General features: G+C 43.1%; 1 long non-coding RNA gene across 1 annotated transcript in view; it reads right to left on the bottom strand.

Annotated features, from left to right (window-relative positions):
* LOC309366068 overlaps nt 1-19,406 on the bottom strand; it is a 79,510-nt gene extending 60,104 nt beyond the window's left edge. The window contains exons 1-2 of the long non-coding RNA XR_014166463.1: nt 19,053-19,406; nt 14,054-14,112 (exon numbers count right to left, since the gene is read on the bottom strand). This is a non-coding gene — a long non-coding RNA (uncharacterized lncRNA). The remainder of the gene's footprint in view (nt 1-14,053; nt 14,113-19,052) is intronic.
* Nucleotides 19,407-23,434: the final 4,028 nt, after the last annotated feature.

Genomic DNA, 23,434 nt, shown 5'->3' with positions numbered 1-23,434 from the left:
ACCTGTAGGTCCCCAGATGTTGTTGGACTACAACTCCCATCATCCCTGAGCTCTGGCCTTGCTAGCTAGGGGTGATGGGAGTTGTAGTTCAACAACATCTGGGGACCCACAGGTTGAGAAAGGCTGCTCTACACCCTGGCTCTGGTATAAAATAAATAAAAAATAAATCCCCCATCTCTTTTCCCTACTGCAGGTTAAACCAACTTGGAAAATTAGAGGGGGGAGTTGCAGTGGGGAGTGGCATTTTGGTGTGTATGGAGACCCTGAGATGTCCAGATGACAAAACTCCCCTTTAAGTCTCCCTGATGTGGTCTAAAGGAAAACAGAGCAATATGTTTGGCACCAGCTTGGTTGCCAGAAGGTTGGAGTTGCCAGAAGGAGGCATCCAACCATCATAAGAACTCCCCTCTGGATTTGTGTAGGGTTTCCTCCGTAGCCTTTTCTTCTCCCAAAGATATCGTGCAAGGCAGTGGAGGTTTATTATCAGTTTTCATTCCCCCAAATGGGCTACCTTCCCAGGTCGATGAGCCCCTTCTGCCCCTCACTTCCTTCTATAACACATCCAGAAACTGCCTTCTTGACCATTGGACCCAATATTAGTCTTCTCTGCTCATCCCACCGGAAGCTATCTTTGCATGCAGGAGAAGTACCTAATTCACTGAGGGCTAGAGACTTAAGGTACTACCCCTCTCCTAGCACCCTATGCACCCCAAACTCTGCTTATGGATTTACACACACACATTTCAACACATCTAAAAACAACCATATACCCTCATGGCTAATCATGGCAAGGTCGCCCCGGTCAGTATGTTTCAGACATCAAAAGCATACCCTCCAACATTTCTCCAATGAAAATGGAGACGTCCCATTCCATAATGATAATTTTTCTATTTATACCCCACACATCTTATTGGGTTGCCCCAGCTTCCAACCTATAGGTAAAGGTTGACCGACTCTGGGGTTGTGGCACTCATCTCGCTTTATTGGCCGAGGGAGCCGGCGTACAGCTTCCGGATCATGTGCCCAGCAGGACTAAGCCGCTTCTGATGAACCAGAGCAGTGCACGGAAACACCATTTACCTTCCCGCCAGAGCAGTACCTATTTATCTACTTGCACTTTGACGTGCTTTCGAACTGCTAGGTGGGCAGGAGCAGGGATCAAACAACAGGAGCTCACCCCATTGTGGGGATTCAAACCGCCGACCTTCTGATCAGCAAGTCCTAGGCTCTGTGGTTTAACCCACAGCGCCACCCATATATAACATATATAAAAAGCATAATAAACAAATATAAAAGCATATATAAAAGCATAATAAAAGATTAAACATAAAAAACTTCCCTATACAGGATTACCTTCAGACAGCTCGGGGGTTGCATAACTCCATACTAGGGGTTGGCAAGGGTTACCCTGCCTGGGCCGGTTCACTCCAGTGGAGATCCCTCCATGGGCCAGATCGTGCGCACCCGTGATTTCTGGCGTAGGCGTCTGCACAGACACAATTCCCGGCATCTGCGTCTGTGCAGATGCAATTTCTGGTGTATGCGCATGTGCAGATGCGATTTCTAGCACCGTGGAAGCGAGTTGCTGTGCCGGTTTAGCGCAGCACGTGGGGACTCGCCAAGCGGACGGCTAGGTTCAGGGGCGGCTCGTGGGCCAATTAAACGACCCCCATGGACAGTTATTCGATGAAAATAGGGACATCCTACCATACCCTGCAACATTGCTCCAAAGAAAATAGGGACACCCTAAAGAAAAGTGGGATCAAATCAGAAAACAGGACGGCTTCTCTAAATCAGGGATGTCCCTGGAAAATAGGGACACTTGGAGGGTTTGCAAAAGCTGGGAGCTGGACTAGGGTCCAACTCTACAATTCAGGTTGTTTTACAAAGGAAGGTGACTTTATAATTTTAAAAAAGTGTAGCACTGGCTCCCTTCCTTGCTTGGGGCAAGATATGCAGGGATGAGTTCTGAACAAAACAATGGAAACACAGAAAGTTTCTTAAAAAAATGAGGCCCCCCAATCGTACACAAAATCTTCTTTTTTACCACAGTCCTCTGCACAGTTAAAACAAAGCAAAGAACTGCATTCTGAGTTCCACTGATTTCAACGTATCACTAGCAACTCTTGTTAACTTTGGCTTAACGATGAGGAAATTTCTAAGAGAAGATGGAGTTTGTCAGTGACACTCTCCAGCATCTGTCTCATTATACATTTTTATTATTTTCTCCAAGGCCTTTAAAATAAAATCCCATCAACACAGTGCTATTCACAGCTAAGAACAGGAGGGTTTTAAGGCAATTTGCTTATTTGACTCCCCCCCCCTCCCTTGTTTGGCTCCCCTTGAGGCTGAGGAAGGTTAAAATATATTCTCATCACTTTTTTCCCCTTTTCACAGTATGCAACAGGACACAATTTGCAAGGCAGAATCATGCACATGCATTTCCTCCAATATGAAACTGTCAGATAACTCAGATCGTCACCAGAAATGTGCGCACATTTGAAATGCTTCCACACATGCAAACGCACACACTGTTGCACATTCGGGCTCCCTCTGGGATGGGGCTGGTGACCACATGCGAGTGTCCAATGCACACTCTGGAAGGCTGGCTTGTCTCCTTCCCTGCTGATGGGGAAAACCATTTAGAAATATGGAACTTTAGGCTGTCATTCTGTGCTATAATTTCAATAGCAACAAGAACATGATGTAAGGTGGAAGAGTTTAAGTTACATTCAGGACAGAATTAAGTGTGCATGTGTGTTTTTCAAATGGCCTTTTTAATTAGCATTGATGATTATTTGTGCTCCTGTTGGTATCAGGGTGTTTATATGAGATCCCGTTTTCCATACTGTTTGTGGTAGCCAAATATTTCAGGCAGACATATTGTTTTGTTTCTGACTGGTGCATGCCCTGTAGCTTCTGGCTGAAATTTTTCATAACACAAAGCATTCAAGGGCGGGGTAGGGGGGTTCCTGCTTTTGTTGTGCTATAGCACAAGAGTGGTCCTTCAGGCAGCAAACAATAAAGTGGTAACACTGAGGGAGCACTGTGGAACAACTAATAAAGTAGAATAATGTGTGGACCATCCAGTGTAAATCCATCGTGAATGCATTGTTATTGTATCAATGACATGTTGCAGAATACACCCACCTGCTCCCCCACCCCCTCAAAAAATAAACCATGCAGTCTGGAGGGGCCATAGATCTGGGTTGGGGAGTTTCACAAAAAGCAAAAGCTCAGGAATTTGAATCAAGTATTGTCCTGTATTATTAGGGCTTCACATAGTGATGTATAACACTGAGGTATTGAAGCCAAGGTTTTATATAACATACTATGTTATTTAACAGATGGCATTCTCATAAAGCTTGGACACACACACAAAAATCTAAAAGAAGTTAAAGTGTGCAATGGAAAGGGAGGAGAGATTTTAAGATGGCTGCCAGACTCAAACCACAGTGGATGTCAAGTAGGGACCTAGTCAACAATCTGCTACCCAGCTCCAATCAAAGAAGAAAACTGCCGAGATTCTAACCAAGGAAGGCTCCATATACCAAAAGACCAGAAGTGTTCAGCCCTTGGAAAATGTTCCAGGTCAGACCTGCTGGCTGAGGCGCAAACTTCATTTCTCTTCAGTCGGGTCCATACAATATGTATAGGAATCAAACCCTTATTGTGGTGTCATCTAACCCTTTGGAATAATCTCTACAGTGGTACAGTACCTTGGTTCTCAAACGCCTTGGTTTCCAATGCCTAAAACCCGGAAGTAAGTGCTCCAGTTTTCAAATGTTTTTTCAGAAGCCAAACGTCTGATGTGGCTGTCGGCTATTGTTTCTGGGGCGCCTGCACCAATCAGAAGCTGTGCCTCGGTTTTTGAACATTTTGGAAGTCAAATGGTCTTCCGGAACAGATTAAGTTTGGCGCTTTTGTTTTTGCTATTTATTTTGCTTTTTTGTTTTTGAGGCTTTTTCGGTTAGTTGGTTTTTGTGACTGTGTGGAACCCAGTTCAGCTGCTGATTGATTGATTGTGCGACTGCGGAAATGGATAAAAGCCCCCCATCCAAATAATGACTATCAGTGCAGGTAAAAAAAAAAAATTAATTTTAATCATCTACAATACAGTCTTATTTATTTTATAGTACAGTACATTGATTATTGCTTTATTGCTTATTGCTTTATTGATTATTCCTCCTCAGGAAAAGCCCCCAAGAGCCGCACACACGCTCCATGTGGCTCTTTAAAAGGACTGCTGACAGAGCCTCCCGCCTGCATTTGTTCCATAAGATGCACACACATTTCCCCTTACTTTTTAGGAGGGGGAAAGTGCATCTTATAGAGCGAAAAATACGGTACTCCCAGCATGAGAATAATCAGTGCAGGCAATGTGAGATTTAGGGAGCTGATTTAAGAACAAGACAGCGGCTAATCCACTGGGTTCTTCTGCCGATGTCAAATTAGAGATAAAATTAAAAGTGGCAATATCCAAAATCAAACCAGCAAGCATTGTGGTGCCCGTCTGACCTCCCCTCTCTCCTGCTCCCTGGGGGAAAAAATGGGACCAAGGCTGACAAGTCTATGGGCATTCAGTGGTTTATCCCTATTTATCCCTCTTTAAATCGCTTAATCCTATAAGGAACTTGTGCAGTCTTCTTCCAGTCTAGATTTTCAACACTCTTAAGGGAAGGGGTTATAATTAGAAGCAATGTAATTTATCAGACAACACAGCCATCCATTCTAATTGGAAAAGCCCCGTTGGCATAACTGTGTGCTGCCACAATCTATGCTTCATCCTCTAGAAATATGAGCTCCCAGCTGAAAAGTTTCTTTCAGTTCTGGCTCTGGCAGTGGCAATTTTCAGTCTGGGATTCCATGCCCTTCTTCCTGTCATTATCAGGGCCGTATGCGAGGGACCCATTTCCAGATGAAGCTGGCGAATGCTCTTGGCTGTTCGGATGGAAGCAGCCAGCTAGTTTATACAGGTCTTCCATTCTGAAATATGCAGTTCATTTGGCCAAATAGGATTGATAAGAATCAATGGCCTGTTTCTCAGTTAATAAACAGCATGCAAAGAGGAGGAGGAGGTTCTGCCAGCGTATCTTGTTTACGAGAGAGAGAGAGAAATGTTTGGCGTCATATGTGAAATCGGAAATGAGCTCATCCTTTGATTGTTTTCACTTCAAGGAATTAGCTCTTGTTGTTGAGGGACTGGGCAGGGGAGCTTGTCTTCAAAAGTCCTTGGTATGACGGAGTGATTTGGTTATATAATATATAGGGTGGATGTAAAAAGTGCTTTCATTTTCACAATAAAACCGATTGTAATTCCAAAGCTGAACAAACTGTTGGGAAGAAAAGTTTCCCTTGCTTGGTTTCAACATTTTTGGAAAGAAACCCTGAATGATTAACAGAGGCCCTGTATCATCGACCGCACAGCAGCACTTTCGGATTCATTTGCTAACCTGAAGGGCACATCTGTAGGGTAGAAAGTGGAACTTTCAACAAATCGTTCTGAACCATGCTGCCCTCTGAAAAGAATTCCCACTAGTGATAGTGAAACCCATCAGAAATGGCTCAGGAACTAATGCCTCAGAATTCCCTTAGCCACTCCTGAGTGAATTCTGGACTAGCCTTCTAGAGTATCAGTTTCCTTTATAACTTTTGCCCAAACCTACAAATTTATTAGAAGAATTGTAAAGGGTGGGGGGAGACAGAAGCAGCCAAGGGAGCTGTTTCTAAAATTTCTCTGTTATGCTTGTATTTATGTCATTTCTAGACTGCACCATTCCTAGGAGCACAGAATGGTTCACCACAAGGAATCTGGAACATAAAACAAAATATTGTATATTTGGAGTAAATTTGAAGAAGAATTTCCTAATGGTACAAGCTGTTCCACAGAGCAGCAGAAAATGTTGTCTTGGAAGATGGTGCACTATTACGATGCAGTTCTCGTGAATCTCCATGCATTCACCTTATTTCCTGCATTGGCAGGATTTGGCCTAGATCAGGGTTTCCCAAGCTTGGGCCTCCAGCTGTTTTGGACTACAATTCCCATCATCCCTGACCACTAGTCTTGCTAGCTAGGGATGATGGGAGTTGTAGTCCAAAAAGAGCTGGAGACCCAAGTTTGGGAAACCCTGGCCGAGACTCTCAGATCATCAAATGCGGTCCTTCTCTGTGTGTTCCTCCACCCTTGGCCGAAACAATCTCCAAATGCATACAGACTCTACAAATCATATATACAGGAGATGGTACAGTAGACTGAGTGAACAGCAGAATGATCCTGTTTTTTCTATATGCATTCACCATATGCATGATGTTTAAATGAACAAGACTTGTAATGATGACTACTACATACCCTTCAACATTTATCCGATGAAAATAGGGAAGTCCTATTCAATAATGACATGGGTGGCACTGTGGGTTAAACCACAGAGCGTAGGACTTGCCGATCAGAAGGTTGGCGGTTCGAATCCCCACGACGGGGTGAGCTCCTGTTGCTCGGTCCCTGCTCCAGCCAACCTAGCATTTCGAAAGCACATCAAAGTGCAAGTAGATAAATAGGTACCACTCTGGCGGGAAGGTAAACGGCAATTCCGTGCGCTGCTCTGGTTCGCCAGAAGCGGCTTAGTCATGCTGGCCACATGACCCAGAAACTGTACGCCGGCTCCCTCGGCCAATAAAGCGAGATGAGCGCCGCAACCCCAAAGCCGGCCACGACTGGACCTAATGGTCAGGGGTCCCTTTATCTTTTTATTCAATAATGATAATAATAACTATTATTGTTGTTGTTGTTGTTGTTTTTATTGTTATTGTTATTGTTATTTCCACCCATCTTGGCTACCAACATATATAAAAACATAATAAAATGTTAAACATTAAAAAACTTCCTTATATAGGTCTGCTTTCAGATGTCTTTTAGCGGTTGTATAGTTACTTATCTCCTTGGCTTGGGGAGTCACATAACTCCATACCCTCCAACATTTCTCCAATGAAAATAGAAACCTCCTAAGGAAAATCAGAACATTCGTGGAGCAAATAAAAAACCAGGATGGCTTCCATAAATCCAGGACTGTCCCTGGAAAATAGGGGCAGTTGGAGAGTCTGTCACCAATATTCTGGAACACTCTGGGAGTGGAAAGGCTAGACACTATTCTTATCGTATTCACATAAGAAAACAGGAATAAAGGCTTTTCCTGACTCCTCGACCTCATAATATTTCTCACAGGCCCATTTCTTATTACAGCAGAAAAGCGATTGCCACCAAAACAATTAAGTGTGGGTCCTTCTCCAAGTTTCCATGTGACCGAGACACATTTAATCACACCAGCAAAGTATTGCATTACTGGTACTGGATAGCACTAAGGTTATGTAAACATAGTGCTAAGGATAAAATCTAGGTGTTCTGGGTTTTTCTGGAAGAAAAATCATCTGGAAAGGTTCTTAATGCAAGTGAAAGCAAGGAATAACAAGCTTAGGAGACATTTTTCTGCTGTCTTTGGACTATTCATGTACGTACATTTTGATGTGGTGTCTTTAATGTGGCCCAGTCCTCCTGTGGTGAGCGCAGCAAATCAGTTTCACGTGGGGAGGCATCTGAATCGACCCCCGTATGAAAATGACAGAACGTATACCCAGAAAATAAGTTCGAAAAGTTGCTTATGCGTCTTACAAGAATGAACATCTGTAGCCATGCATATCCTGCACTATTTGAATATCGGCAAGCAGTGTAGCTCAGTGATTCGAGTGTTGGACTAGCGACCCAGGTTCAGAATAAAATTAAAGGTCAAGGCAGGCTTACCTAAACTCCAAATTTAGCAGGAGTCATAAGCAGTACAAGAGAATTGATTCTGCCACGCTAAGAGAATGACTTCTCACAAGCACCCCGTCCCTCATGGTGATAAAAATCATTTCTGGTCCTGCTTAATGGTAGGCCTGGGAGAAGCTCCCAGCTCTCCATAGATTAGTGAAACTGCACACCTAAATAATATACACATTAAGAAAATATCAGAATGTTTTCATCCTATGGACTGATATGTCGAGATTTCAGGCGCTGTGGCATATTCGAAGTTTCCTCTCTCACTCGCATTCTATGGAGTTCCTATAAACTGCTTTCCTTCCTTTTTGACAGCCAGTCTAAACCCAGGAACTGGCCGGTCCGGATGGCTGTGTTTGTATTGCCCAGAGGCTCCCCGCCCTGGCAAACTGCCACTCACTCTCCTGAGGAACTTTGCCTCACCCCGCCTGTAGAGAAACACCGAGCTTTCCCTCGTCTGAATTGTTTGCTCTTTGATTTCCTATCTGATGCTGCGTCAGCACTCAGCTACACAACCAAACAATATTTCCAAAATGTTTCTGAAAAATTCGCTCTCCACACCACCCCATCACAACCCAAAAGCGTGTCACGAGGCCCCAATGTCACGTCCCGGTCTGTCATAAGTTTAGTCGGAGCTTTATTAGCCCCTTGACAGCGGCTTCCCTCTTTCAATGTTATAAACGACAGAGCTGGCTTTCAAATGGGTCATGTGTGTTTTTCTTCTTTTTCTTTGGGGGGCGGTTACAATAAACCCAGAAGCTGGTTAACTGAGGTATTAAATTAACAGTTCAGAAAACTGGACAACAGAATAGGCTGCCAAGGTTTGCTTTCCTCCAAGGACCAGAGGGAGGAAAATCCCTGCTTGCCACTACTGCAGGGATAACTAATATGGGGCCTTCCAGGTAGCTTTTTCTGTTCTTACTGCAGCTCCCATCAGTCCCAGGTAACATGGGCTATAGTCATGGATTCTGGCAGCTGAAGTCCATAACATACTGTTCCATTTCTAAATCATCCCACTTAGATCCATTACTCATTACCGTATTTTTCGCTCTATAAGACGCAGCAGACCATAAGATGCACCTAGTCTTTGGAGGAGGAAAACAAGAAAAAAATATTCTGAATCTCAGAAGCCTGATTTAGTCCTGACTTTAGTCCTGATTTAGTCCTGACGATTTAGTCCTGACTTTGCAAAACCCTGAAGCCAGTACAAAAAGAGTTTTAGAACTTATTGAAGAATTTGGTCAAGTGGCAGGTTTTAAATTGAATAAGCAAAAAACAAAGGTGCTGGGGAAAAATCTGACGTTGGGGGAAAAAGAGAACTTTCAAAGGGAAACTGGTTTGGAAATAACGAAAAAAGTTAAATACCTGGGGGTGAATTTAACATCTAAAAATGTGAACTTATTTAAAGATAACTATGAGAAATGTTGGTTGGAAGTGAAGAAAGATCTTGACATATGGACTAGGTTGAGACTTTCCTTGTTAGGCCGAATGGCTGTTATTAAGATGAATGTGTTGCCGAGATTGTTGTTTTTGTTCCAGACACTGCAAATTTTGGATAAGATGGACTGTTTCAAGAAGTGGCAGAAAGACATATCTAATTTCGTCTGGCAGGGCAAAAAGCCCAGAATTAAGTTTAAAATTTTAACTGATGCAAAGGAAAGAGGGGGCTTCGCCCTGCCAGACTTAAGACTTTACTATGAAGCAGCAGCTTTTTGCTGGCTGAAACAGTGGCTACTTCTTGAGAATACAGACATCTTAGATTTAGAAGGGTATGATAACAACTTCGGCTGGCATGCATATTTATGGTATGACAAGGTAAAGGTGCACAGAGGTTTTAAAAACCACATTGTTAGGAAAGCACTGTACAATGTATGGAACCGCTATAAAGATTTGCTGGAGAATAAAACCCCCAGGTGGTTGTCACCCCTGGAAGCCAAGGCGGTAAAAAAACTTAATATGGATTCAGATTGGCCAAAATATGGTGAAAATTTAGAATACGATGGTGAAAAGATTAAATTACAGAGTATGGAGAAATTAAAACCCAAAGTTCGAGACTGGTTACATTACCAGCAGATCAATGAAACGTTTAAGCAAGACAGGAAAGTAGGATTCCAGAAGGAGAGGTCGAAGTTAGAAACAGAATTATTGGAGCCCAATACTAAGAATTTGTCTAGAATGTATAGTTTGCTGCTGAAATGGAATACACAGGATGAAACAGTAAAATCAGCAATGATTAAATGGGCACAAGATATTGGTCACGATATCATGTTTGCAGACTGGGAATGGTTATGGACCACAGGTATTAAATTCACGGCGTGTAGTGCCTTAAAGGAGAACATAATGAAAATGATCTATAGGTGGTACATGACCCCAACCAGACTAGCAAGGATATATCATTTGCCCAATAATAATTGCTGGAAATGCAATGAATGTGAAGGAACTTTTTATCACCTTTGGTGGACCTGCCCGAAGATTAAGGCCTACTGGGAGATGATCTATAATGAAATTAAGAAAATCCTTAAGCGGACATTTGTTAAGAAACCGGAGGCTTTTCTCTTGGGCATGGTCGGCCAAACGATACTAAGGGAAGATAGAACATTCTTCATGTATGCAACTACGGCGGCAAGAATTCTACTGGCAAAGTATTGGAAGACTCAAGAAACACCTACTCTGGAAGAATGGCAAACCAAGGTGACAGAATTTATGGGACTGGCAGAGATGACCGGCAGAATCCGTGACCAGAGGAGAGAGACGGTGGAAGAGGACTGGAGAAAGTTTAAAATATATCTTAAGAACAACTGTAAAATTTCGGAATGTTAAAATGTCAAAGGGTATGAAATACAGAATTATAGCTGTTAAATTTGAAATATGAGAAAATTTAAGGAAAAATAGCTTTGAATTTGAATGAAGGATTGTTAAAAAATGATATTTTAAAACTAAGGATGCAGTGAAGGGGAGGTTTGGGGAAGTCACATTATGTGTTAGTTTGTCTTGTTCAGTTGTTTTTGTCTTGTGTGTTTTGTTATGTTTGTGAAAACTAATAAAAAATATTTTAAAAAAAAAATGAATCTCAGAAGCCTGAACAGCAAGAGGGATAGCTGCGCAGCAAAAGCAGCAATCTATTTGGCTGTTCTGGCTTCTGGGATAGCTGCGCAGCCTGCATTCGCTCCATAAGACGCACACACATTTCCCCTTACTTTTTAGGAGGGAAAAAGTGAGTCTTATAGAGCAAAAAAATACAGTATATACCCACCACCAACCACCCCACTCACTGAATATATGAAGGGGGTCATTTAAATATCTTATGAAATTGCTTTTCAAAAAATGAAAATGGATTACAGAGAAGTTTCAGGATACCAGAATTAGAATCTTTTCCCAATTTGGGAATAAATAATTGGCTTAAGGTAAAGGGACTCCTGACCATTAGGTCCAGTCGTGGCTAACTCTGGGGTTGCGGTGCTCATCTCGCTTTATTGGCCAAGGGAGCCGGCGTACAGATTCCAGGTCATGTGGCCAGCATGACTAAGCCACTTCTGGCGAACCAGAGCAGCGCACGGAAACGCCGTTTACCTTCCCGCCGGAGCGGTACCTATTTATCTACTTGCACTTTGACGTGCTTTCAAACTGCTAGGTTGGCAGGAGCAGGGAACAAGCAACGGGAGCTCACACCGTCATGGGGATTCAAACCGCTGACCTTCTGATCGGCAAGCCCTAGGCTCTGTGGTTTAACCCACAGCACCACCCGCATCCCAAAATAATAATAATAAATAATAATAATAAAATAATTGGCTAAGGAGCCATTAAAAAGGGGGGGAGTAGGAAACATAACCACATGCAAGCCTCACCAAAGGGGGGGGGGGGAATACATGAAATCTGGACTGAACCAATAAATAGTAACTAAGAAGACCATAATACTGGCAGTGGGCAATTGACTGCCAACAAGGCCCATATTTTAAAAACAATGAGTCTTGTGGTGCCTTTGCCACCAGTTGTTGCCTAAAACTGGTAATGCAAATGAACCCGCTATCTTGAAATCTGAAGGTTTGCTTTTTTCCTTTTATAGCAGTGATCAAACAGGGCTGCCAAGATTGCATTTACATTTATATTAATGAATTGTTCTCTGTGTTTGCAGTCATTCTTAGAAAGCCCGGCAAGTGACAGCTGCCAGAAATACGAGACTATACCAACCCCATTGTATTCCAAGCAAGCTCTCTGCATGGTATCACACCTTTCAACACCTGCAACCACACTTAAGGTTTTATCTCAGTAAGAAAACAGGCAAAGCGCAGTTAACAACTTTTCCTGACGGTGACACTGGGCAGTTGTACTTGAGCTGTTAAGTCTAGAGAGAGCTGTAGAGGCAAACGGCCTGTTTCCAAAATGTCTCCCAGGAAAATTAAGCCAGAATCTGGTACAAAATTATTTCACCTGTCTTTCCATGCTCAGTCTGTGTTTTAGAATACTGTTGCCATGCTAGCCCTGGCAAGTGGACCATCTTTTGTAGGTAGCAGCAATCAGACACATTGGCTGTGTTCACATGTACTGCTAAACCATAGTTTAGCATTACGACAGTTACTGCAGCTAACACACTCCCTTCTCCTTTTCCAGCATGGTCACAAGGAAGAGTTTGGAAGCTTCACTTACCCAGAAATGTTTTTTGTTAACCTTAACTATGGTCTGTTGAAACAAGCCAGGTTTGTAAGTGGACTTGTTTCAAAAAACCATAGTTAACAATAACCAAAAATTGGCCAGGCTCAGACATAACAACAAATTGTGGTTGATTTAAAACTGAAGAGAAATCTTCCCAACTCTCAGATTTCCATGCTGAGGAGGGGGGCTGGAGAGGGAGAAGGGCAGGAGTCAAAGGCTCACATCAGTTCATCCTCTCAATGCTAAACCATAACAGCAAGTGAACCAGAACACAACCAACCTTGAAAATTCACAGTTCTCTGAATATTGCAATGCAGAACACAACCAACCTTGAAAGTTCACAGTTCTCTGAATATTGCAATGCAGTTCTATAGCCAATCATATGTACAAAAATGTATATGCTAGGATTGCTATATTTCAAAAATAAACAACCAGGACACCCTGAAAGTTGTTATGCTTTTTTAAAAAATAACAACACTAAAAATAAATAAATAAATTGACTTAATATATTCATATTCCACTTTTCTTCCAAATTGGAATTCAAAGTGGCTTACAACATATTTTGAAGTTGCAGAAAAATACATTTATTAGTGAACATGTACGTAGTATATTAGGAGGAAATGCTCTGCAAAAATGAAGCAGATTCATAGAATTGTAGACACCACAAGATTCATCTAGTCCAACCCTCTAAAATGCAGGACTGACAGCTAATACCCATTAAAATGTGGACAAGCTTGCATACAAATATGTGTGCATTAGGAGAAATTCGTGTGAAAATGTTGATGGATTTTCATGGGAACATGAAAGCAAACTGGTGTGAAAATGGAGAACTGTAATTTAAAACTATTTTATATTTCAATAGAAACAATTACAAGCAAACATAACCCGAATTCACTCAATAAAATAAACCCAGCTGCATTTTGACCTTATGGTCTTTCTCCGTGATCACTAATGCACACAGTTTGGCATGTACACAGTACATAAATGCAAAGTATTTCAGACAATTGGAACAAACAATGAAAAAAATATCTCCATAAGCCAAAAGTAGCAACACCAAACAAAGGCTAGTTCTCATAGTCCATAGCACTAACGAGTCAATATTGATTTTGGGGGGATACAATTCTTCCTTGTGTTTCTTTACCTGGGCTACTTTTAGATACATGTTGCAATTTAAAGGGCAACTTATGGCTATGCTTGAGTTCCAGTTCTGGTTTACAAACACACATAGGTGGCACTCCATGCCATCTTTGCTTAAATGCCGTCTTAGACCATCTTTGTATAAACACCACTTTCTAGCTTTCAAGTTTTGCTTGGTGCCTTCCTTAAGCAGCTGTCCCGCTGTCAAACTGGCAGGGGCTGCAAAGGCTGAAGCCAACAGGAGTGAAATTAACAAACCCAGAGTGAAATGAAGAATGGCAAGCTGAAATGAACATGCTCCTTGACAAGATGACAGCTAATTACCCGGTCTCAGCAGTAACCAAAGCAGGCAGAACCCAAAAACAACCATAGAAAAGGAAGAAGTGCAGCTGAAAAACAGCTCCTTTGGCTGAAGAGGGTGGAAAACAAACAGCCTTTAAACAACACTTAGTAACTGACCTGAGCTTCGAAGGAGGCGGGGAACAAAATCACAGGAACATTTAGGCAGGAACAACCAGCTGCACAAATATAAGATGGGGAAAACCTTGCGTACATGTGAAAAGGATCTAGGGGTCTCAGTAGACCACAAACTTAGCACGAGTCAACAGTGTGATGCAGCACAAAAAAGCCCAACCTAATGCTATTCTAGGATGCATCAACAGAAGTACAGTGGTACCTCGGGATAAGTACTTAATTCGTTCCGGAGGTCCGTTCTTAACCTGAAACTGTTCTTAACCTGAAGCACCACTTTAGCTAATGGGGCCTCCCACTGCCGCCGCGCCGCTGGAGCATGATTTCTGTTCTCATCCTGAAGCAAAGTTCTTAACCCGAGGTACTATTTCTGGGATAGCGGAGTCTGTAACCTGAAACGTATGTAAACTGAAGCATATGTAACCTGAGGTACCACTGTATAGTGTCCAGATCAAGGGAACTAGCAGTACCACTCTATTCTGCCTTGGTCAGACCATACCTCGACTACTGTGTCCAATTCTGGGAACCACAGTTTAGGAAAGTTGCTGACAAGCTGGAATGTGTGCAGAGGAGGGCGACTCAGACAATCAAGGGTCTGGAAACTAAGCCTTATGAGGAACGGTTGAAGGAACTGGGTATGGTTATCCTGGAAAAGAGGAGACTGAGAGAAGATATGACAGCCATCTTCAAAATACCTGAAGGGCTGTCACATGGAAGACTGAGCAAGCTTCTTTTTCCTGCTCTGGAAGGTAGGATTCAAACCAAAGGATTCAAGTTACAAGAAAGGAGATTCCACCTAAACATTAGGAAGAACTTTCTAACAGGAAGAGCTGTTTGACAGTGGAACAGACTCCCATGGGAGGTGGTGGACTCTCCTTCCTTGGAGATTTTTAAGCAGAGGTTGGATAGCCATCTGTCATGGATGCATTAGTTGAGATTCCTGCATTGCAGGGCTTGGACTAGATGAAGCTCGGGGTCCTTTCCAAATCTGCAATTCTATGATTCTATGAGCTCTCCAGGATTTCAAGCAATGGTCTTTCCCAGACCCGGCTGGAAATGTCAAGGATCGAAGCCAGCACCACTGAGCTACTGAGAGCTTCATGCTTGTGTGTGGTCATCTCATGGAGACAACCAAATGTTAGCCCCGTGCCATGGGATCACACCCCGCTGATGCAACTCCCATGCTGCTGGGTATGTGTGTGAAGATCATCTTGTCTGAATAACAAACTGAATGCTGGGGACTTGTGCTCGGTGTATCTTCTACTGGCTGTGGCCATGAGCAATAAGAACATGCTTTAAACTATTGATGCTTGAGGAAGTCAGTCTATGCAGATTCCAAAACAAACTGACCTGATCTGAACCATTTGGGCTTCATCCTGCCTGCCACTAGCACATGACCACCAAAAAGTTGCCCAGAATGGAATGTTCCCCCTGGTTTGAAAAACATTGCCCACCCCTAACCTAGAGGTATCATGGGGAGATGGAATAAACCAGCATAAATCTGGCCATAAATGGGGATAAGAAGGGAGAGCTGAACTCAGCTCCCCACTGGGAGCTTGCTGGGTAGTCTGGTGCTAACATTCTCCCAGGTCTCCCCAATCCAAATCCAATTATACACTGCCAGTGAAAATGTCCAGAATGGAAATGACTGTTTCTTAAGTTTTCCATCATGCCAGGGTAGGATGAGTCTTGTCCATTAAATCTCTGTTCCTTCATGGTTGAATTCTATTATCTTTGAATGCAGGACATGAGATATCTAGTTTCATTTTTCATGGGTTTCATGGGTTTCGAACAGCTTTCCCATGATAAAACCCTTTGTAGCTGGCAGGGAATCCAGGTGTTCAGGTGTGCCTTCCCTTGATCTTCTGCTGAATCTTATCAAAATGCTCGTGAATTTTAATTGCAGCCTCTTCCAGGAAAGGAGTTGGTTGCACAAGACCTTCCAATTAACTCTAATCCCAGAACTCGCATTGACCAGTATGCCACTGAGTCCCACCTGAAAAAAAACCCTGGTGATATGGAAGTGCTGCAAGTCTGCATTCCTAGTCACAAGCAAGGAAGTTGTGCTTTTAAGTCCCACTGGAGTCACGGGAACAAATTAGCTGTGATCTCCTGAAGTCTTGATGATTTCAGTTGTGTTTTTCTGGACTGAGGGCCTAAGAAGTTTCAGCAACTCTACTGCTTACAAAATTGCAGTCATTGTCTGTAGGGAGAAAAGGGGTCCTTGGGGATTTAGCACTTTGATAAGACCTTTTTGGATTTCAGCTCTACAATTAGACTGTCTAAATCTGCAGTGCCATATAGCATATCAAGTGCCATTTCAGAGTAATTCCCCCTCCTGTCCCCTAAAAAAAGACAGATCCAGCATTGGTGCACAATAAAACCTAGCCAGCAGCACTGACCTTAACATGTATCAATGTTGTTATTATAGTACAGGTAAAAAGGAGAAAGGATTGTCTTTCCCTCACGTATCACATCCATTTATAAGAGATTTGTTTGGGACTGAAGACAACTGTGCTTTCCACATATACACTGTAAAAGGCTTCTAATTTCAGTCTTCCAGCCAACACTCCTTTTGTGTACCATTCACATGCTGAAATTTAAGATTTGATTAGGGAACACTACACTAAAGGCCTATTTTACAAATGCTGTTGAACAGCATTTGTCAGATGGGAAATCTCTGCTTCATCTCATTTGGAGAAAAGCACATTAAAAAGCAAGCAGTTGTTTTTGGCTGAGCTAAAATGAACGTGGAAAGCACTGCGGCGTCGCTCTTGGTGGTTGTACGTTGCCCAAGGCTCACTTCCATAAAGCAGCCTGCTAGACCTTCGTTTTGGTTTTGGACGTTAGCATCACATTCTCCCATAACCTTTTGGAGAGGTGAGCCATTGTCACAGCTGCCTTGTCAATACACTTGTCCAGCTCAGCATCAATGGAGAGATTCTGGCGATGGTGGAACCCAGGTGGACGAAAATGTCTACCACCTCTAGCATGTGGTCACCAATACTGATGCATGGAGTGCTGGCGACGTCCTGACCCAAGATATTGGTCTTCGCCAGGCTGATGGTAAGGCCAAATTCCATCAGAACTAGGAAATAATTGCCCAGCATCCAACTTTAGGAGTCACCGGCCAGCTCCATGCAGTGCTAGATGGAGCTGATTGCCTGCTTTCCGTGTGTGTTATGCCTCAGTATCAAACCAAACCTGTCACCAGAATGCACACAGATCTCTCCATGGGATCGCGGGTCTCCCAGCTGGTAGTATGTACGAAGCCGAATACAAGAGCTTGCCTGCAATCATACCTTGCTAGTTAGTATAATATTGTCTGCCTGGGTGTCTTGGAACAAGATCACACACTTTTGCTAATGTACATTGCATTTTGAAATTCTAGAAATGTTAGCATATTCAGAGTGAAATATTGGGTAGCATAAAACTGTGCAGAGTTAAGACCGCTAAATGTGAAAATGTCGTTTCTAGAGAATAAGGAAAGCATATAGTTTTAAGACCATCTTGCAATAATTCCTTGGCAGGACATAGCTCAATACCCTGTGGAAATGGTTTGTCCATATGGCTTTTTCAGTGCCGTGTGATAAACCCCTTGTTCACTTAATGTAAAACAAATGTACCTATTTTCTTCCATCATTCTTCACTTCTGCTGTGCAGACAATGTGCTTCACGTGCTGTACTAAACAATCCCAGTGCCTATCACCCTATACCAAAATTATGTAAATTGACCATGTTTTCCTTCCATTTGCATCTACTTATTTCAATTGCAGGTTTGCGAAATTCTTGCTGGATTACTGCCTCTTGTGTCTCAACAACAAACGAACAAAACACAAGAAGCCCATGCCCAGCTGCAGCTGCTTGGGAAATTGTGAATTTTCCACTGAATAGTCACACCTCAAAATTCAAAATTGATACAGTTGTACCTCGGAAGTCGAACGGAATCCATTCCGGAAGTCCGTTCGACTTCCAAAACGTTCGGAAACCAAGGTGCAGCTTCCGATTGGCTGCAGGAAGCTCCTGCAGCCAATCAGAAGCCGCGGAAGCCCCATCAGACTTTCGGGTTCCAAAGAACGTTCACAAACTGGAACACTCACTTCCAGGTTTTCAGCGTTCAAGAGCCAAAACATTCGACTCACAAGGCATTCAACTTACAAGGTACGACTGCATTATATAGTCAAATTATTCAAACATGTTAGCTGCTTTGAACACTCTGTCATTGATGACAGGCAGGACATAAAACCTGTAAGCAGGTAAAGTTAATTAATCGTTTAAATGTTAATATTTAGATGTAATCCAGGTAAGATGGAAATGCTGCAGGGATGAAATCTGCTGATCTGGGAGGAAAGGTATGACTGGTGTTGTTTGGGGCTGCACTTCACAAAATCACTTTAAAATCTGCTGATAGTTTGTTCTGAGACTTCTGGTGAAGAGTGGGGTATAAATTCCTAAAATGAATAAATATCAGCGCTAAAGTGCACCACTTTTGGAGGGTAGAGCAATCAACACTAGATTAGTGTTTCCTTCAACACTCATGTAGGAAAGTAGTCTAGAGAGCCACTATTTAGGGACATTCTTCGGTTTAGCACAAAGTATTTTTCTTTAAGTAAGGATGGCAAATGCTTTTAAACTATACCCTGCCTTTTGAGCAATATATATATACACACAGGAACAGCAGACTTTAAACTTGTTGTGATTGCTTCTTCCACACCTGTCCTGGAAGGCTTAGAAGACACACTCTTCAGGAAACTAGACAAAAACTTTATTGTCTTCCAAACAAGAACAGCAACAGGAAACTCCTGACTTGACTGAGATTCCACAAAGTAAAGTGCCATCTAGTGACCAAACCACAAAATGACACTATCCACACAACCCCCTAAACCTGAAATGTTACTCTTGTATTGCAAACTACTGTGATGTGATAAGTTATTGCTGCACGAAACATTGGATATCTATCACTTTTTTCCAGGCACTAGTAACTTACATCACTAGGGTGCGTTCACAAGACTCACTTTAACCACACACAAAATGAGACCATCGTGGTGACTTTCTTTGAAATAAATTCAGAAATCATGTGAACGGGTGATTTCTAGGATTTGATTCTTTGTTTCCGGAGAGCTTGTGAAGATTGGTGCAGCCTTCCAGGAATCTGGGGCAGGCATGTGATAATTCATTGCTATCACGTCCTGCTCTGTAGCTTCCTTCCAAATGAGATTTCCGGGATGGAAAGTTAGCAGCTCCAGTGTGTGACAAGTTTGTAACCCTAGCTCCTCCCTCAGCTGTAATTGTCTAATGCCAGAGTGGGCCGCTGAGCAATAGCAAGAGCTGCCTGCGTATCATCTTTAAATGTGGGGTGTGAAACAGTTGGAAGGTCTGTTTTTAAATGTGTAACCTGAAACACTGGAAACCAGAACTCACAGTGGGGCTTAGCAACAAAATCAACAATATAGAGATAGTTTATGACATGTGATCACCAGAGCAGCAACAAGGTTGCTTAAATATAGATCTAGTAGGTATTAGAATATTTCTGAGAAGTGCACATCAAGCCTGAGACAGATGCTGCTAATAAGTTGAGAGCTTTAGACATTTATTTTTACTTTTAACTGCTCGGCTATATTTATCTGAAAGATTTACCGCTACATTCTTGACATATAGGTATGCTAGTCACTTTCTGCTGTCTAGACGGGACAATATATATAAAACTGGAGAAGATAAGAGGTTTAGGAGTGGAGGAGAGAGGCGCTCTTTAGGCCTCTTCCTCAACAAACAAACATAAGGCAGCGGATGACGTGATTTTCCTCTCTTTTGATTTTAATAGCTTTTTTTTGTGACTCCCTCAAGTTCTGATACATACACATGGCCTGCCAAGATGGGGATGAATCATATGCTCATTTCTGCTTGCTATATGCGCTTGAGGCTGTGCGCATGACAGCATTCCGATAGCCTGGAGGCAATGTTGTGAAGTTCTCATTTCCCATGGTACAAGTGTAGTCAAGGTTACAGTCTTGTAAAGCATTGCACATGGGGCTGCCCTAGAAGGCAGCTTGGAAACATCACATTGGTACCATATGCTGCTGCCTAACTGGTGACATGTGAAAGTCAGCAGAGCCATTATCACGCCTTCTGACAGTGAACTCAAAGAAGTCCTCAGAGAAGATAGGGAAGTCCTCCAGTGGGGCTGGAGCTACAAGTGGACCACAGAGAAACAAGAGGGAGGTATCAGCATGCCTGAGCAAATCTCAGGCTATGTGGAAGTACCAAAAAAAGGGGGAGGGGAACCCCAAGGAAGAAAAACCCCTGAACTCGTGCATGAAGATTGAGGACTGTGTATGAATTGTCTTCAGAGGTTAGGGGGAGTTGATTGTCAGTTGGAAAACCCAGCCTGGGTGGGAGGAGAGAAGAGTGAACTGGTTAAATAAACATTTACAAAAAGTAAGAAGTATAACAATGTGATAGCATAGCATTATATACAGAGAGCAGAATGTATCATTTGATGTAATAAACCAGAAATGAGGGAAATTGATGAGGGAAGTCAACAGGGAGGGAAGATGATGGAAGTCAACAGGGAGGGGGGAACTTGAAAAATGAATGTTTAGTAATGATATTGGATATTTGTTATGGGGGGGAAAACAATAAAAAATATTTCTTTTTTAAAAAGGAAGAGTGCACTGGCTTGCTGCAGCCTGTCACACCTAATAGTATACAAGATGAAGGCATGGAAAGCTGGCTGGCTGAAACCCTGAACAGGAACATTCCAGTTAGGGGGTCATGATATACTGCAACATTTTGTTGCAGCTCTCCCTTGTTATTCTTATTCTGAAACAAGTAAATTGGCTGCCACTGTATTTTCAAGCCCAATTCAAGGAGTTGGTGTTCACCTACAAAACACTAAATATGATACAATTTGTATTGTATTGTATTGTATTGTATTGTATTGTATTGTATTGGCCCATCTAGTCCAACCATGGGAAAACCACAAGCGGCTCCCAAGCACAACAGCGCCCTCCCTCCTCTGGGTTCCAGCAACTGTTAATGGGCATTATTGTTTTGAAACCTGGAAGTTTCAGGGAGGTTGACAACGGCACACAAAAACACTGACCCAATTCATAGCAGAATGTTGGACCAGGTGACCTTAGAGGTCCCTCCCAACTCTTTTAAAAAAAACCACCTTAATAATTATTTATAATTTACATCAAGCTTTCTTGTCTTTCCTTGTCTTCCGAATTTAGCTAATCCCTCTCATACATAATAAGTGAAACCCAACCCGGCTCAAACTGACACTTTGCTGGGACACTTTGTGCTCGCCTGGCAAAATTACAAACTTTCCCCCCCCAGAATGTCTGCTCGTTGAATATGAGGTGCAACATGAGTGCGCATTTATCTGTGTCACCTATGCCTCCCGCCTCGGTATATTATAAAGGCGCATATTGTAATGGAGAGAAGATGCCAAGAATATAGTCATGACAGAAGAGGGAACGCCAAAGTGGATAGCCCTTCTGGGAACGTCACTGTCCATGGGGTAGACAGCAAGATGGCTTAGATCCACCTTCCATTCTCTTCACCTCATCTGTGCCAACCATTAACTCAGTTCTTGGCTCTAATTCACGAGAGCTGTTCAGTTTGCTTTTCTATTCATCTCAGTGTGCCATGACTCTCTCCTGGGTCAACTCCAGTGTAAATCAGGCCTAAGCGTGTTTGCATCACTTGAGTAATTGCTATACCATACTCATGCCGTTCTGCGTCCAGCCCTCCGGCATCTTAGCAGGCCTTCCAGACAAAATTCAAGGCGTTGTTTATGATCTAGGAAGGCTTTCGTGCTTTGGCCTAAGCTCTCTCTGCCATCGTTCTGTCACTCCAGCTCAATTCTCCGACTGCCACACTTACGTCGCTAAAATGGCATTTCCCACACATAAGAGGAAGACTCAGGAGCAGTGGCGTAGTGTGGGTTGCCAGTGACCAGCGCTGCACAGAGGGAGGGGGTTGGAGGGAGGGAAATGGACAGAATACGCATGTGCATTCAGCTGCCTAACAGCATCCACATCACCCAGGAGATCGCAGCTGCAGAGATAAGAAGAGCCATTACATTGTCTGGAGAAGTCACTTCCTGGTCCGCATAGAGCATGGGTAGGCAAACTAAGGCCCGGGGGCTGGATCCGGCCCAATCGCCTTCTAAATCCGGCCCATGGATGGTCCAGGTATCAGTTTGTTCTTACATGAGTAGAATGTGTCCTTTTATTTAAAATGCATCTCTGGGTTATTTGTGGGGCATAGGAATTCGTTCATTATTTTTTTCAAAATATAGTCCGGCCCCCCACAAGGTCTGAGGGACAGTGGACCGGCCCCCTGCTGAAAAGGTTTGTTGACCCCTAGCATAGAGAGACCATTTTCGAAAGAGACAGTGGCAGAAGCACAAAGCTGTACTGAGGCAGCAACGGGTGTTGAAGTTTTGTGCCCCTAACAATTTTGCACCCAGGGCAATCACTCCTGTGCCCCCCACTCAGCAGTTGGTTAACCCCAAGGTATGTAAAAGTATATATAAAAATATATTTTGTGGCAAGAGGGAACCCTAAGGGGAGGGAATCCCCTTGCAAAGCAGCCCAGTGAGAACTCATGGACTACCCAGACATTTAAGAGGCTGGGGGAGCTGAAAATCTGATGGGATAGGGCAGTGGTGGCACTCATAGCCCTCACAGCGTGCCATCAGCCCATCCACACTCTTCTTTTTTCCCCCATTTGTTCTCCCGCTCTCCCTCATGCTACAGCTTGCATCTGCTATTAAAACCCAGAACCTTCCCCCGTTTTTTTCTGCCAGTTGCCAAGATTGTGTTCCGCGATTGGTCTGTTTTTCAATTTGCTGTGTCAGTGGCTGTTTCTGATTGGGTGTGACAGCGTTTGTTTTTTAACCCTTTCTGTGCTCATTTTTTTGGCGCTTTGGCAGACGACGATGTCGGTGCTGCGTATTAGTTCCAGTGAAGGTGTTATTCGTCAATTATTTCTGTTCTCTCTCCCCATCCCCCCAAAAAGCTCAGCAGCTTTGGGGCATCCCCACCAAAAAGCAAAGCAACTTTTGCGCCCCCCGCCCAAAAAAAGCTCCAAAACTTTGGTCAGCAACTCCCCTCAAAAAAGCTCAACCACTCTGGGCACTTTGCAATAAATAAGTGGGTTTTGGTTTGCAGTTTGGGCACTCGGTCTCTAAAAGGTTTGCCATCACTGGGATAGGGAATAGAATGGAGAGACTGGAAAAGGAGGAAGAAGCACATTGATAGAAGAACAGTACAGAGAATCACCTCATTTTCTACATAGGTCGCTTGTTAGCAGCCCCAGCACCAATGACTGGCCTGGTCAGGCACTGGTTAAGGACCCAGG

Source organism: Podarcis melisellensis (assembly GCF_964234715.1).
Source record: "Podarcis melisellensis genome assembly, chromosome: 3".
NCBI lineage: Eukaryota > Metazoa > Chordata > Lepidosauria > Squamata > Lacertidae > Podarcis > Podarcis melisellensis.
The sequence above is the reverse complement of the archived record's forward strand: the minus strand, read 5'-3'. Positions and strand labels throughout refer to the sequence as shown.